Below are 17,394 nucleotides of genomic sequence, written 5' to 3' on the forward strand. Positions count from 1 at the left end.
AGGTGTTCAACAAACATTCATCAATGAATGGTACACCCCACCTCTCCTGGCCTAGTCATCAAAATTCTAGAAGAGACTCAGCCAAACTACTCCTGTTTTGTTATCCAGGATAAAACCAAATAAACTGGATGAGCAAAGCAGTACTTTTGGCAAGAAGTTCTATTTTCCTTGACTAATAGCACAGGTAAGCCTGGGTCTGGCTCTCCAGGCCTGGCACAGACATTGAGTCACATGCTTCTTTCCCTTTTTTCCCCTTCACTCCATCCACACCTCCTCACTCCCTTCTTCAGATCCTTTTTTGTCAAGTGTACATTTTAAGTATCATTCATGGACCACAAATGGTTCAAGATACTCTCCTAAAAATCTTATAAGAAAGTTCCATGAGAGAACCAAGGATGAAAGTGATTCCATTTATGTGATATGTCCTAAAAATAATTTTGGTCAAAGCCTTAAAGGTAGAGACTGTGGGCCTTGCCATCAAAATATGTCAAGAATTGGGGCGCCTGGGTGGCGCAGTCAGTTAAGCGTCCGACTTCAGCCAGGTCACGATCTCGCGGTCCGTGAGTTCGAGCCCCATGTCAGGCTCTGGGCTGATGGCTCAGAGCCTGGAGCCTGTTTCCGATTCTGTGTCTCCCTCTCTCTCTGCCCCTCCCCCGTTCATGCTCTGTCTCTCTCTGTCCCAAAAATAAATAAACGTTGAAAAAAAGAAATATGTCAAGAATCTGACCATTTCTTACCAACTCCACCGTCTCTCCTGCATGCCTGTGACAGCTTCCTAACACCTGCTCACTTCTGTCCTTGCTCCACATCTCAAGGGAAGGTCTGATTTCAAGACAGCCACCACTTTGTCCTTCCAAAATGTTATTAGATCATCTCACCTTTCTGCTCAAAACTCTCCAATGGACTTCCCAATTCACCCAGAGGAAAGACCACATACTCACATGACTGAAGGTTCTTAGGACCTGCACAGCTAAAACCCCATACTTCCTTTTGGTCTTCACTCAAACGGCACCATCTTGGTGAGGCCATCCCCAGTCATCCTATCTAAAATGACAACAGGGGCCCCTGGGTGGCTCAGTGGGTTAAGCATCCGACTCTGGCTCAAGTCATGATCTCCCAGTTCGTGAGTTTGAGCCCTGCGTCGGGTTCTGTGCTGACAGCTCAGAGCCTGGAGCCTGCTTCAGATTCTGTGTCTCCCTCTCCCTGCCCCTCCCCTCGCCCACACTCTGTCTCTCTGTCTGTCTGTCTCTCTCTCTCTCAAAAATAAATATTTAAAAAAAAATTTTTAATGGCAACAATTTAATTTTTTTCACATGCCCCTTCCCTGCTTTGTTTTTCTCCTTAATACCTCTCATTAATAAGCTCTATGTTTTCTTTTTTTTTTAGAGCCATTGCAACATGTTTAATATTATTATTCCTCTTTTATATGTAAGAAAGAAACATATCGTGCTTAACAGTCTAGTTCTCTTCCTGTGATACATGTAAAACCACCCACATAGATAGTATTATTATTTTTTTTAATATAATTTATTGTCAAGTTAGCTAACATACAGTGCACACAGTGTGCTCTTGGTTTTGGGGGTAGACTCCCATGATTCATTGCTTACATATAAGCTCTGTTTTCTAATTTATGTTGTTCATTTTCTACCCCCTCTCACTAAAATGTAAGCTTCCCCAGAGTTCTCTTTTCTGTTTGGATCACTAATGTATTCTCCACCTTTAGAACAGTAGCTGGTACCGAATGGTTACGCCAAATTTGTTGGATGAATGAATGTAAAAACTGTTGCCATCATACCTGGAAATAGAATTTCTTGAATTTAACTACAAATCTACCAACAAATCATTATTTTAATATATTCATCAGTAAATAATGTTCTAAGAGTCAACTCATCTTTGCTAGCAATCTACAAGTGTGTCATGAGAAACACCATTACAGGCATAGTGATGCAGATGAAATTTTGCTGTTAATTGTAGTTGACAGAAGAGAAAAACAGCTCAAACATAATGATTGCTTTTCAACGTATGGTGGTTTCCCTTCTCAGCTGAACTTTCCATCTTACTCCGGAAGCCATTTATTTTGCCAATCATGTCCCTATTCTATTCCTTATAGCCTGTCGTTCCAAGCACTTGTCACGTGCCTCAAGCTTTCTACCCCAATCCTCATTTGCAGAGAAGAGAAGCCATCAGTATCTTTCTCTTCCATTTTCAAGTGTATTACAGTAAATAGCAAAATGGGTCACAGCTGTTCACACCTCCCTGTATCCACACTATGCAATTTGAATTTCAAGCTCCTCCCATCAAGAGTAAATTGGGATACCCCTTAATCACTACTCCATAAATCTGGGCTAACCTCGGGACTTGTTTTGTCTAATAAAATGCAGCAGATGTGATGCTGTGCAATTTCTGATCTTAGGCCTCAGTAGAATTGAGCCCACTCTGGCCCCTCTCTTGGCTGGTCTATGGGAGGGTACGACGTGGAGCAGAGAGAGTCATCGCAGCCAAGGCCATCCTAGAGCAGACATCTCCCAGCCACACAGGGAGCAAGGACAGACACACACGTGAGTCCAGCAAAAACCAGAAGAACCACCCACCTGAGCCCAGCTCAGACTGCTGGCCCCACAGAATCAAGAGATAAATAAATGGTTGTTTTAAGCCACTAAGTTTGGGTGGAGGGGGTGTTAAATAACAAAAGCTAAATGATAAACTCACCTAAATATTTTCATATGCTTACTTATTACCTTCTTTTTTGTCTCAGTAGTGATGACTCAGCCTTTCCAGAGCTTCCTTTGCCTAAGCACATTCAATTCTTTTTTCTGGGATGACTTGTCCCACCCCACCCTGTTCACCTGGGAAACTCATATTCAGACAGTTCAATATTACCTCCATAATCTCCCCTCCCATCCTCTACCACTCGCGCTTCCTTTTGAGCCCATAGCATACGTACAAACTCCATCATAGCACTTATTTTTGCGTCCATCTACCCCAGAAACTACATAAAGGAGATGCTCAATAAATATTGAGTAAACAAACATCGAATGCTTTGATGTCTCTCATTTCTGCCCCTCTACTCTGTACCTACTGCCTCTGCATTCAGGACAGTCCTCATCATGACTAACCCAGAAAATTTAAACAGAAGCCTTTTTTGTTCCCTAGCCTCTAGTCTTGTCCAGTACTCCCATAGCACATTGGAAATACTTTGACACAGGATCACAATTATTTACACAGCGGTCTTCCATCAGACTTTTAGCTATGTCATGGCAAAAACCATATACCCTTCATTTTTTTATATCTAACACCCATCCTATTAATAAGAGGTGGTTAATTAATGGTGAAATTTTTTGACCATAAAAAAATTACACTGTTTCTGAAAAAACTTTAGTTCACCAATCTGACTAATGAGGTGTTGATTACAGCCAATACAATCAAGAGTGCTATACGGTCCCACTCACAGCCCTAAGGGAAGTCTCCTCTATCAACCCATCTACTGTGAAACTTTTGATATTCAAGAATGAGGAGACATCGGTATGAAAGAAATTACTACATTAATTTTCCCAGGAGTTGTCAATTAGTGGGTTAACATTAATCAGCTCAACAACTCTGCCCTTGATGTTCAATGTCATATCAGCAACTAGTAGAAAAACACAGAGTAGGTTTGTCACACCCATGGATGACTTAATGTTAGGATGAAAGCCTACTACTTCAAGTCCAATCATTCCTTCAGCAACTATTTTTTGCATACCTAACCTACTGTGTGCCAGGGCACTGTTTTAGGGATCAGAATCGGCAAGGAACAAAAAATACAAAATCTTTTCTTTCTTAGAGCTTTCATTCTAAAGGCAGAAAGTAGACATTGGAAAGATAAATTAATACATATAATAAGTAAGCAAACTAACACCTTGCCCTGCCACCATCGAGACCAACATACAACATACTACAGTCGGGAGTGGGGGAAGCACTTCACATCCCGAGATAAAGTTCAAAAATAAGAATACCCTGTCTAACCCTTTCCTCAAAATAAATGAGGGGCGCCTGGGTGGCTCGGCCGGTCAGGCATCCGACTTTCACTCAAGTCATGACCTCACAATTCATGAGTTCCAGCCCCGCACAGGCTCTGCACTCACAGCACAGATCCTCTGACTCCCTCTCTCTCTGCCCCTCCCCCACTGGTGTGCGCTCTCTCTCTCTCTCTCTCTCTCTCTCTCTCTCTCTCTCTCAAAAATAAATACACATTTTGGGGCGCCTGGGTGGCGCAGTCGGTTAAGCGTCCGACTTCAGCCAGGCCACGATCTTGCAGTCCATGAGTTCGAGCCCCGCGACGGGCTCTGGGCTGATGGCTCAGAGCCTGGAGCCTGTTTCCGATTCTGTGTCTCCCTCTCTCTCTGCCCCTCCCCCGTTCATGCTCTGTCTCTCTCTGTCCCAAAAATAAATAAACGTTGAAAAATAAAATAAAATAAAATAAAATAAAATAAAATAAAATAAAATAAAATAAAATATAGTAACTGGGGGCACCTGGGTGGCTCAGTTGGTGAAGCATCCAACTCTTGATTTAAGCTCAGGTCATGATCTCACAGTTTGTGAGTTCAAGCCCCACATCAGTCTCTGTGCTGACAGTGTGTGAAGCCTGCTTGGGATTCTCTCTCTCCCTCTCTCTCTTCCTCTCCCTGCTGGTGCACTCTCTCTCTCTCAAAAATAAATAAACATTTGAAAATAAATAAATAAAATATTGTAACTGAAGTGAAGTGCCTGAGTTGAGGAAGATGATGCTTTCAGTATATTCCACATTATTCAGGTCACATCTGAAATCCCCTCCAATGCTAACACTCATAAATCCTTAAATCTATCACCTAGGAAAAGCAGTATGTGCTTCTAGTGGTCTCAGTGTGTGATGTGTATAGAGGCCACTCCTCTCTTTGGAAGGAATCACAGAGAATGCCATTTTAAAATACCAAATTCTAGGGGCGCCTGGGTGGCTCAGTCAGTTGAGCGTCCGACTTCACCTCAGGTCATGATTTCATGGTTCGTGGGTTTGAGCCCTACATCAGGCTCTGTGCTGACTGGCAGACAGCTCAGAGTCTCTCTCTCTCTCTCTCTCTCTCTCCCCCTCCCTCCCTCAAAAATAAATAAACATTTAAAAAAAATTTTTTTAATACCAAACTCTAAACCACAATAGCATCCACTGCATGCTAAGCACCTCACTAGCACCTGACTGCTGGGCTCTCACTGTGATTCCTTCCTCACACAAGAGTGAGCCATCCATGCATCCACACTGAGTACCTGATTTGTCTTTGGAGATTCTTTCTATGGATAGGCAGGGAGGTCATTAGAAGAGAGCATTACCTGGCACAAAAACAGACACATAGACCAATGGAATAGAATAGAAACCCCAGAACTAGACCCACAAACGTATGGCCAACTCATCTTTGACAAAGCAGGAAAGAACATCCAATGGAAAAAAGACAGCCTCTTTAACAAATGGTGCTGGGAGAACTGGACAGCAACATGCAGAAGGTTGAAACTAGACCACTTTCTCACACCATTCACAAAAAGAAACTCAAAATGGATAAAGGACCTAAATGTGAGACAGGAAACCATCAAAACCTTAGAGGAGAAAGCAGGAAAAGACCTCTCTGACCTCAGCCGTAGCAATCTCTTACTCGACACATCCCCAAAGGCAAGGGAATTAAAAGCAAAAGTGAATTACTGGGACCTTATGAAGATAAAAAGCTTCTGCACAGCAAAGGAAACAACCAACAAAACTAAAAGGCAACCAACGGAATGGGAAAAGATATTCGCAAATGACATATCGGACAAAGGGCTAGTATCCAAAATCTATAAAGAGCTCACCAAACTCCACACCCGAAAAACAAATAACCCAGTGAAGAAATGGGCAGAAAACATGAATAGACACTTCTCTAAAGAAGACATCCGGATGGCCAACAGGCACATGAAAAGATGTTCAGCGTCGCTCCTTATCAGGGAAATACAAATCAAAACCACACTCAGGTATCACCTCACGCCAGTCAGAGTGGCCAAAATGAACAAATCAGGAGACTCTAGATGCTGGAGAGGATGTGGAGAAACGGGAACCCTCTTGCACTGTTGGTGGGAATGCAAATTGGTGCAGCCGCTCTGGAAAGCAGTGTGGAGGTTCCTCAGAAAATTAAAAATAGACCTACCCTATGACCCAGCAATAGCACTGCTAGGAATTTATCCAAGGGATACAGGAGTACTGATGCATAGGGCCACTTGTACCCCAATGTTCATAGCAGCACTCTCAACAATAGCCAAATTATGGAAAGAGCCTAAATGTCCATCAACTGATGAATGGATAAAGAAATTGTGGTTTATATACACAATGGAGTACTACGTGGCAATGAGAAAAAATGAAATATGGCCTTTTGTAGCAACGTGGATGGAACTGGAGAGTGTGATGCTAAGTGAAATAAGTCATACAGAGAAAGACAGATACCATATGGTTTCACTCTTATGCGGACCCTGAGAAAGTAACAGGAACCCATGGGGGAGGGGAAGGAAAAAAAAAAAAACAGGTTAGAGTGGGAGAGAGCCAAAGCATAAGAGACTCTTAAAAACTGAGAACAAACTGAGGGTTGATGGGGGGTGGGAGGGAGGAGAGGGTGGGTGATGGGTATTGAGGAGGGCACCTTTTGGGATGAGCACTGGGTGTTGTATGGAAACCAATTTGTCAATAAATTTCATATTAAAAAAAAAAAAGAAGAAGAAGAGAGCATTACCAACAGGTGTGTTAGTTAGTTAGTTAGTTAGTTAGTTAGTTAGTTAGTTACTTACTTACTTACTTACTTAGTTACTTAGTTAGTTAGTTAGTTGTAGAAGCAATAGAAACACAAGAGCGGTCAACCAAGTCAAAAGACTGGAGTTCTTGGTGGGTCTCAGGCTTCAACTTTACACATAACCTCAAGCAAGTGTCCTTTCCCTACATTTCAGTGTCCTGAGCTGTAATGGAGCAAATAATGGCAGCCTCCTTGCCTACTGAAAAGAGAGGCTCTCAAGACAAATGGGGTGTCCTACAATCAACAGCCACCTATGGAGCACTCACGGAGTAAAGACAGTATAATTAAGCCCTTAGGAGAAAAATGTGCTCTGAGCTCTCCAGAGAGAAAGAGGAAAGAGGAAAAGTAAATGAGAAAGTGAAAAAGGGCACTGGGCAGGAACAAAAGCCCCTCCCTGGGAGCTAGTTTAAGAAGTGTATCTCTCCAGAAACGTCCGTCCAAAGTACCAGAGCTTTTGAACACACCAGCCAGTAATGGAGTGCGAGAGAGGTCACTGCCAAAGATGAATGCGGTATTCGGTGAGCTGCAGAAATGGATGGTTTGTGTAACAAGAACAGATGGGTCTGCCAGGGCAGTGTCTCCCCTGCCCTTGCCGCCCACATTTATAACGCCATGTGCAATGTCACGGGACAAAGATCAGAGAAGGAAATGACAACCTCGCGGGCAGCACATGAACACTCGGTGAAAAGACCCTGTAGGCAGCTGAGGTAATCAGTGTTAATTCTCAGTCATCCCAACACCCATTACAGACCATTCCAGGGAACACGTCACCAACTGGAAAGCACTTTTCTTTTTTCACCTCTCTTTCTCCAGACTGTGGGTATTGAATTCCCACACAAGAAGAAAAAGCCTTAAAATGTAAGAACCCAGAAAACCAAAAGTACTATTCTTTTTCAGCAATTCCAAGCCAGATCTACTAAAAACGATTTGGTCCACCGGTTTGCTACTGAGAAGTTCGGCTGGCTGAAAACTATACTATTTTACAACCGCAGCGAACACAAGAATCTGGCAGAACAGAAGTCCTTCCGTTTCCAAGCATTTCCATCTTAAATCAACATCACTTCTAAGATGGAGATTTTATTTCTAAACGGCTGGACATGACCTTTACAAGCGTGTGGTTTCCGTCTGCCGCTTGAAAAAAAATGTCATTCCTGCTTCTTCTTCTCTTTTCTATTAATCACTTTTTCTCTTTATATACTACATAATCAATAGGGACATGTCCATTGCCCTTCTAGCTGATTTCTATTATTCCTCATTACAGCCTTTGTTCCAATTCCCTGCTTCCCACTGGGTATTAAATATTTAGACACTGAGTCTAAACTGTCTTTACCCTTGCTGCTGTCAGGATGACTATCCTATAGTTGTGTAATCAATTAGCCTGGCATCTGATCTCTGTTTCAAACGTCTTCTTAGAGGAAATTTAATTATGATTAATATCTTTTCATGACTTTGAAATTATATAGGCATGATTCCTTACTCAGTCATGCTTGTTAAAAATCATAAATCAATTTATTTTATTCCCTCTAGATATGAGGAGACCTTTCCAATTCTGACTGAATTTTAACAATGTAAAAAGTCCAGTAGACATCAGATGAATATACTTTTTTTTTTCCTTTCGCTGGGAAACCCTTTTGGTAAGATCTTTCTGGTTGAAAGATTTGGAGAGGTTTCAAAGCACGCCATACAAATGCGATTTAAAGAAAGCATTCTATAATTAAACAGAAAGATATCTTCAGAGAAGCATAAAATTTAGATCGCAAACATACTTTGCTTCATGCAAGAGATGTTATTTATGGAAAAGTGGAGTAAATCGAGTTTTTTATAAATCAAGTCTTTTAAATAAATTCAGGAAAGTGGTTATTAATAGAAATAATCCTGGTGGCAAATCCTTCTGTGAAGTGCAGGATCCGTTTCTAAAGAAAATATATACCTCTCAACTTAACGGTTTTAAATTTGGATTTTGGTGCTGAATTTTCTAAAAGTGGGGCACACTTACACATGGATTTTGAAAGTACTTGGCATATCTATCCTGTCTTATCAAAAACTTTAGACAACCCAAAAGTAACTGTACAAACTCAATAGCAGACTTTAATCTTCACCATGTTACCTGCACACATATTCCCGTAGCAGATGCCCATCCCCTTTCTTGTCCTAGGAAGACTTCTCCAAAACTTGGCAATAAAACAAAAAGGTGACTGCATGTTCTTTCAATGTCCTATTGATGCATTGCCTAACAGGCTCACACACAGATTCTCTAGGAGAATAGATTTTCAACTCGCCATACTATTAAGTAGGGCCCACGTGCTATGATGTTACACATTATATGTTTTTGTAAAGGTATAGAAGAGATACCAATGATTTTGTCTATTCACGAAGACAACACCAAAGGTTATGGTTTATTTATTATTAGCCAGTTTTGTCTCTAACATAGCAAACCGATTTCGGCAAATTCTTCAAAATTCCCTTTTGAACCACATTTACCTATCCCTGCTGAGAACCTCATTAATAGATTAAACAAATATTTGACACACACTCATTCTTATTTTGTATGAGAGTTATCGTTTAATTTCTTCAAAAACTATACTTTGACACCACCCCTTACTTTATGTCCAAGCCTCTTTTGTAGTTAGAGAGAGCCATATAACAGAGCTCCAGTCAATCGAATACAAGTAGAAGCCTGACTGGAATTTCTGGAAAATTCCCAGAATTCTGGAAAATCTGCACTCCTGGTAAAAAGACAGCTCTAGCTGGCACGCTCTCTTTCCTTGACTTTGTGCCTTGATTGCCAGCATGACTTCTGGAGGTGGAGCAGCTAATCTTGCTCCCAAGAGGCAATAAGAATGAAAGAAAGGCTAAGAGACAAAGACATGCTGGCCTGACATCACTGAGCCCATGAATCAAGAGCAGCAGCCCTCAGCCTCTAAACCTCTTCTGTGAGAAAAATTAACTCCCGTTTGTTCAAACCACCGTAAGTCAGGTTTTATTCTTGCCATCGAACAGCACATTGTTAGCTGATACAATTCCTTGCCTCTTCTGTGTTCCTCATTTTGTGAGGTACCAGGTTTTCCATCAGAAGAGCAAGTTCCACTCAACCTAAGGCTGCACTGCAAAAGAGCACACTTTGCAGAGGGATCATGGAGCAATCTTAATACTTTATAACAGTTTCTAAAAACAATTCATATTGTCTCCATGTGTGAGGAAAACAAGTAATAAGCTGCCTCAAGCATTCATTCCTCCATCCGCCCCCCACAACCCCAAACACCAGAGGTGATGAATCATAACTAAACAGACTTCTTCCTTCTTGTTTTCACTCATATGTGGAATTTGAAAAGCTTAGCAGAAGACCGTAAGGAAAGGGAAGGAAAAGTAAGTTACAAACAGAGAGGGAGGCAAACCATAAGAAACTCTTATATACAGGGAACAAACAAACTGAGGGTTGATAGGGGTACGGGAGGTGGGGGGGGGCTGGGAAAATGGGTGATGGGCATTCAGGAGGGCACTTGTTGGTACAAGCAGTGCGTGTTGTATGTAAGTAATGAATCACAGGAATCTATTCCTTAAGTCAAGACTACACTATATGTTAGCTAACTTGACAATAAAACATTTAAATAAATACATACATAAATAAATAAATCAACCAACCAACTAACCTACCTCTTCCTTCCAAAGTCATTTCTTCCTAAGGGTTTAAAGACCTGAGAAGTCCCTATGGGGCCAGCAAATGGGAATGGTCTATAGTGGCCCTGCAATGCCTGGGGCTCACCCTTCCCATCCCCTCCCACTCACCAGAACTAGACTGGACTGAGACCTGGCCCTGCCTCTTCCCTAACTCACATTGCCAGAGAGTGGAGCCCCAGGGGGACGAGAATTGACCCTGAACATAACTAGACTCTGAGTACTAAATGTGTAACTAAACTCAACTCAAACCTGTTGACTGAAACTTTGCTTTCTTCTCACACTTGGGTGATCTGAGGTTTTTCATCCACAGCTGCTGATTGTGTGCTCAGGGCTTATTCCTGGTTTCTCATCAAAAGGAGAATGCCTATTCCTCTGTAGGCATCTCTTCTAAATAAGGAACATTTTCTTTATTTATCCAATAAGACGTTGTACTTGGCCTACAGGTATGAGATCTGAGCCAGTCTGCTCCCTGCCACATGTTGAAAGGAAGAAAAGCAAGCAAGCAAGAAGGGAGGGAGGGAGGGGAATGACCCTAAGTAGAAACAGGAAGGAAATAGAACACATACACACACACACACACACACACACACACACACAAAATTCCCATATTCTCTTTTAGTACTCTCACTCTTTAAAAAAAAAAAAAAAGCCAACTCTTTTCCATATTAAAAAACTCATTATTCAGGAAGCAAATGACCTATAAAAACTCGCCTGTTTCTTAAGATTTCCCTAGAGGTTCTACAGACCCTTCAATAATCCCCTCTGAAGTAGCTCTCGCAGAGCTATCTCAGGATAGGACATGAGCCTATTAAACAGGTTTCTAATATTCCTTCTGTCTTGTAACATGATGGTGGGTATATCTTTTTCCTTTTCTTTTCTTTTCTTTTTCTTTCTTTCTTTCTGACTCAAAGTTCTGAATGGTCACTGCCATTCTCTTAACCTTCCAATCCCCCATTCCCTCCACCCTTCTCTCCTTGATCCTTTCTTCCAGATTCTTTCTGCCACATGTGCAGAAAATCTGGGTGAAAAAGAGGGGGTGGGTGAGAACAAGTAGAAAAAGAAGATGACATAGACTATGAAACAAGCAATAATATAATAATATGAAAATCGCCTGAAAAGAGACTTCAGAGTCTTCTAGCAGAGTCAGATATCTGTAAAGTGAATGCAGGTTTACCTGAGGCCCTATCAACTTGGCACTTGAGCCTGGACAGTCCAAGCTGGTCACCACTGCAGACCCTGTGGGAGATGCAGCCACACAATGGTCCCATCCTTCTGAGAGAGTTATCTGTCCCCAGAATTGGGTCTCATAAGTCACCTAGCCACTTCCTAGCCATCTTCTGAATTTGAGCCCCTAAACCCACAGATGGACCTAACAGGCTCTTTCCTTAATTGATAGAGCAGAGAAGCTGAAAAATGACCTTTGAGACCAAAGCAACCATTCCTTTGCTGCAAGAAGGTAAAGGGATGCACATTTCTGTTGAGGTTGCCTCTGTGACGGTCATTCCTCAGAATGGAAGGCAGCTGAGGCGTGTCTGGTGCCTTTGGGAGACTTTGGGTCCCGTGGCAGATTCCCTGCTCCTCCTAACATAGATCTTCAAAGGCGCTCTAATATAAGGGAGCACAAGAACATCAGACACACTTTCTCAAAAGTGAAAATAGAGATTTAGATGTTTTTTTTAAGTTTCCTCATTGTTCTTTTCCATATTGATGAATTTTTTTATGGTGACTTAGCATTTTTGCCTAAATAAATAAAAACCTTCTTGTAAAGTGACTACAAAACACATCCCAGAGCTAAATGGAACTGCCTCCCGGGTTCCCTGCCATTTGGGATTGTTCATGCTGCTGATTCCTCCAATAAGTGGATAAGTGAAGTTAAGGCCACTTGCAATGGTGACCCCAACCCTAACCCTCTCAAGACTCCTTGTTGTTTTAGGAACCTATGGGCTTTTGGGAAAATGGATCCTGTTTAAGCAAAAAGCAAAACCCTCTTCCAAGGATAATTATTTTGTCCAACTTTCATTTTGTACAAGTCTTTCTCAGAATTGACATTTCCCTGAGAGTGGCAAAGTCTTCAGCTCAATGTCAAGTGCAGCGAAGCCTTCTATTTTCCTTAAAGCAAAAAGGTTTCAAATATATTTTACCATCCTGACAGCTGTGACAAATGGGACTTTAACTCAAATGGATTACAGATGGGCTTTCTGAACCACATAAAACTTCATGCAAATAAAGAACCACCAACATTTTTTTTAAATGTCGGGATTACTCATAGGGTTTTTTGACATTTGTTTAAGAAAATTATCAGCACCCCCCCCCCTTTATTCATTGCCTTTTTCATTTATTAATGGCAGTAGAGTGATGCAAGATGCATGGCAAGGGGGGGAGGGGGGGTGCGAGGTAAAGCCAAAGTCAGGAAAACAAGAGGTCTCTTGGCCAGGTAACAGTGCCGAGTCGCAAGCACAGACCTGCTGCTGGTCTAAGGAATGGATAAACAGAGTTCAGCAAATTCTTTTCTGCAAAAATAATAAATATTTTAGGCTTTGTGGGCAATGAACGAGGTCTCTGCTGCAACCACTCAACTCTCTGCTTGTCGTATGAAGGCAGCCATGACACTATACATGAATGGGCGTGGCTTCGTCAAATAAAACTCCTTTGCAAAAAAACGAGAGAGGTGACCAGACTTGTCCCACAGGTCAGAGTTGCAGACCCCTGGATTACGATGTGACTGGTATTTTTAAAATAGTGTTTAGCAAGGAAAGGGTGCAGGGCAGGGAAGGAGGGGAGCTGTCACAAAACAGTGTTCCCCCAGAAGCTCCTGCTAACAGCGGAGCTGGTGTGGGTTGGGAGGCCTCCTATGGGACCAGGTATTAACCCCCTTTTATTATTGGGTTATAGAAAAAGGGGGGCTTTCCAGATGAGAAGCTGGAGGAACTGTCAGGAGCTCCAGGGTAGCAGCTAACTCCAACCAGTATGACAAGTTCACCAATATTTTAACGATTGGTAGGGCCATGTGGGTAGAAAGCAGTTAATAACAGCCTGTACAGAGTCTGGATTCTTGCATTAAGATACCCCTCCAAGGAAAAGACTCAGAAAAAAAATTAAAGTCTTTCACATCTGGGAGATTATTTTTTCTAACCACCACCCACCAAAAAAAAAAAAAAGCTCCAAATGAAAATAACTGATTCTTTTATAAGCAAGAAAAGATTAAAAGACATTAGAAGGCAACATAATTAGTCAGTTTCAGGGTCATTTTAAAGTAGGAAAAAAGAGTAGGTGCAGTGAAATGCTTCCAATTGGCTCTAATTGCTTGTCTACACTGCTCAAGAATTGGGTTAGCACTGGGCACCTGGGTGGCTCAGTTGGTTGAGCCTCTGACTTTGGCTCAGGTCATAATCTCATGGTTCGTGGGCCTGAGCCCCACATCGAGCTTTGCACTGACAGCGTGATGCCAGCTTTCAGATTCTCTGCCTCGCTCTCTCTTTGCCCCTCCCCTGCTCTCTCTCTTTCCCTTTTTCAAAAATAAACATTAAAAAATTTTTTTTAATTAAAAAAGAATTGGGTTAGCATTAAGGATAGGGAGACCACAGTGGCTTGTGACCCCCCCTGGCAGGTGGGAATGCTACAGAAATAATGCCCTGAGGAAAACCACAACAGAGGAAGAAATTGCCTTTGAAGCATTCCACCCCTGGAACCCAGGGCTCAAGAGCCTCCTCATCTACTCCCACTCTCCCAACACACACACATACACATATATGCCAACTAACCTACAACTTCTCCCTCTCCATATAAGCCCTCACCCAACTACCATTAGAAAGTTATTAGCCAAACTAATTCAGATTAAAGTATTAATGAATAACAAGAGCTGCAGGTCTTTTACCTCTCAGAGGTTTAAGAATTTTTTTTTTAATTTTTTTTAACGTGTATTTATTATTGAGAGACAGAGAGAGACAGAGCATGAGCATGGGAGGAGCAGAGAGAGGGGGAGACACAGAGTCTGAAGCAGGCTGCAGGCTCTGAGCTGTCAGCACAGAGCCTGATACGGGGCTCGAACCTACAAACCATGAGATCACGACCTGAGCCAAAGTCGGACGCTCAACCAACTGAGCCACCCAGGTGCCCCAGAGGTTTAAGAATTTTTAAAAAGAGGATCTTGAATGAGTAATTCCTTCACCCAAATGAAAGATTCCATAATGGGGAGAAGGATAAGCAATCATTTTCAGTCAGGGAGTCCTCTCCTTCTGAAAACATGCTACAGTGACAACTTGCCAGTTCTTTCCTTGAAAAAGCAGCCCCTAATTACAGCACAGGATAACAAAAGCTTTGAATTTTTTTAATTGAAGTTCTTGTCCAGATATCCAAATATCCAGAACATCAGGAAAACACATGTTCCCAACCGCTTCTCGCTGTTTCGTAAAGGACTAGATGTTAAGGGAACACACTAGAACCATGGAAAAGTGTTACAGAGGTGGCATCGTGCAGCTTGGGAAGCTCAGAGGGAAAAAGAGAGATGTCTCTGCAGCTTTCTCCCCTAGGAGCCCCATAGGCCCCTCTCCTACCTCTGGTGCAGACAGAACGAAATCATCTGTGGCAGTTAAACTGCCTTTCTGGAGTTCAGCTTGGGCCCACAAACAGCCAGGCAGTTTCCTTTGCAATGATAGTGTCCATAATCTGAAAAAAATTTTAAAAGATCAATGCCAAAGCACATGACTTCTAAGTCACCAAAGCAAAATTGAGGGAGGACCTGTGACTTTCAGCTCCCAGGCCCACAGCCCCTTATGCTTGATCCTGGTCAGCCCAACCCTACCCTTTAAACATACAAGCTGCATTTCCTAACAGTGTTTAGCCTTTAGCTGACCACATTTAATCCAAAGAAGGAATTCTAAGCCCCTGGCTGCATGCACTTCAACAGCAGTGACCTTAGAGGCACCCAGGGCCCTATTTCCTGATAAATGCAATGAAAGCCTCAAGGTTTGGGCTAATAAAATCCTCACTAAAAACTCTCTCTCTGGCCTTACCTGAAGCATTGTGGAGTGGTTTTAAAGCCTTTTGCAAAGCCTTTCACAGAGCCATTTAGCTTAGCTAAAGGGATGGAGGTGGAAAGAGAACGGATTTCCATTCCAAACCATGGGAGAGCAGTATGGGAGAGAAGCCTCTATCAGCAATGAGAATTAGATTACTGGCTTCTCTGGTCAAGCACTAAAAATGGGGAGCAGACTGGGGTCAAGACTGTGCCCCTTGATTAAGTATGATAATCGCCACCATAAGCAAGAGGATCTTTCTCTAATTAAACTCTCTTTACCACCACGGGCCCCCACCCAGGGAGAAGCACCGCCCAGCCAAGAGCCCCAGGACCAAGTGAGTCACACAGCTGTGAGACATAGAATTGCAAAGCAAAGTAACAGCATGAATGGCAGCTTTGGCTCCTTGGAGAAAATCATGCTGTGAAATGCCTCCTGCTGGATAGGCCTGAGATGAGGTTGTAGTGGGTAGCCTGTGAGAGAAACACGTGTGCCCAAGGGCACTTCCAGAGATCCAGGGCCTGCCTCTCACAGCGTCAGCTTTGTGACAGTGTCCAAATCCTGAGGCGGTGTACGAAAGCATCCGAAAGTACTAACACACAGTGTTACTGCGGGAATTAATGGGAGGGACCAAAAGAATATGAGCTTTCCCGGGAACGTGGACCAGGAAGGAAATCCAGAGGCCTGTGGTGCAGGCTCAGCACTTGCCAAGCCACGCCTTGGCCCAGAACCTGGCCGAGACTCCCTGGGACTGAACCAGACAGGGCAGGGGGCAGACAAGATTTGTCTTTGAACAGGGAAGAAGACAGGCTCAGAAGGAAACGGCACAAAGACACTGAGGGCAAGGGGCGTGGAGAGGACAAAGTAAAGGCTGACAGGGAGATAGACTTCTTCCTAAGCAAGACTCCCAGCCCAGAAGATTCTTCCTTCTCTGTCAGAACACATTCTCTGGAACTGTATTTTTCCCAGGACCTTGTTCTCAGCCAGCAAGTTCTTCTGATCTGCTAACCTCAGTTAGCAGGTGGTAACAAGGATAACTTCTTCATGTTAGATATTTGCATATTAACAAGTCTTCCAGAATCAATGCCTGCACCAAAAACTGTGGTTCAAATGTTCAGAAGAGTAAGAGGAGAGAGAATTGGCACAGTCACCTCCTGTAACCAAAGCCCATGGGTTAGTGTCACCTGGACGTGACTGAGCCCCATCATCTCCTCTTAGTAGCTAAATACCAGCAAACTTCATGGAATCTTGCAAATAAAGCTTTACAAGCTAGGAGTGAGTGAGAGGAGGTGCAATTCAGAAGCAATGAAACTACCCCAATTGCTTAATGCAAGTCCTACCTTCCAAGTCGCACTTACTTGGAAAGCATGGAAACTCCCCCACAGACTCAAATCCAGCACCGGACTATAGGCCAGAGAGACAGAGTAAGGTACTCATAACCACTTCAACCCGCCCCAGCTACAAAAGAGCAGAAATTTGGCCAATGCATTCCAATGCTAATTTTAAACTCTGAGATTCTTTTTTTCTGAAATTATTCTTTATGATGCATACGCACCTATATTTTTTCCTATTTTTTTTTTTTCATTGTGGAAAGATCAGCATTCTCTGTCTCTTGGTGGTTAACTTGTTAAGGAAGAAACATTTCCCTATAACACTTAATCAGAAACTAAAAACGTAGTTCTAAAACAAGAAAGTCAGAATACCCATCTTTGATTCAAAAAGATCTCAGCTGGAGCAGTGGCTGTATAAGGTACACTGAGGTATGTTTACCACTGAGGAAACGAAGCCAGAGTGAGGAAGTGGATGGATGGATGTATAGATGGATAGATGGAAAACAAACGAGGGTAAAAATAGACCCAGCAGCCCCAGCAGACTACACAGGATGTAGAGAC

General features: G+C 42.6%; 1 long non-coding RNA gene across 1 annotated transcript in view; it reads right to left on the minus strand.

Annotated features, from left to right (window-relative positions):
- Positions 1-17,136, minus strand: part of LOC123386067 — a 109,690-nt gene extending 92,554 nt beyond the window's left edge. Inside the window, exon 1 of the long non-coding RNA XR_006599570.1 lies at positions 15,041-17,136. This is a non-coding gene — a long non-coding RNA (uncharacterized LOC123386067). The remainder of the gene's footprint in view (positions 1-15,040) is intronic.
- Between the last annotated feature and the right edge of the window lie 258 nt (positions 17,137-17,394).

The sequence above is a fragment of the Felis catus genome, chromosome B3, assembly GCF_018350175.1.
Source record: "Felis catus isolate Fca126 chromosome B3, F.catus_Fca126_mat1.0, whole genome shotgun sequence".
Classification (NCBI taxonomy): Eukaryota; Metazoa; Chordata; class Mammalia; order Carnivora; family Felidae; genus Felis; species Felis catus.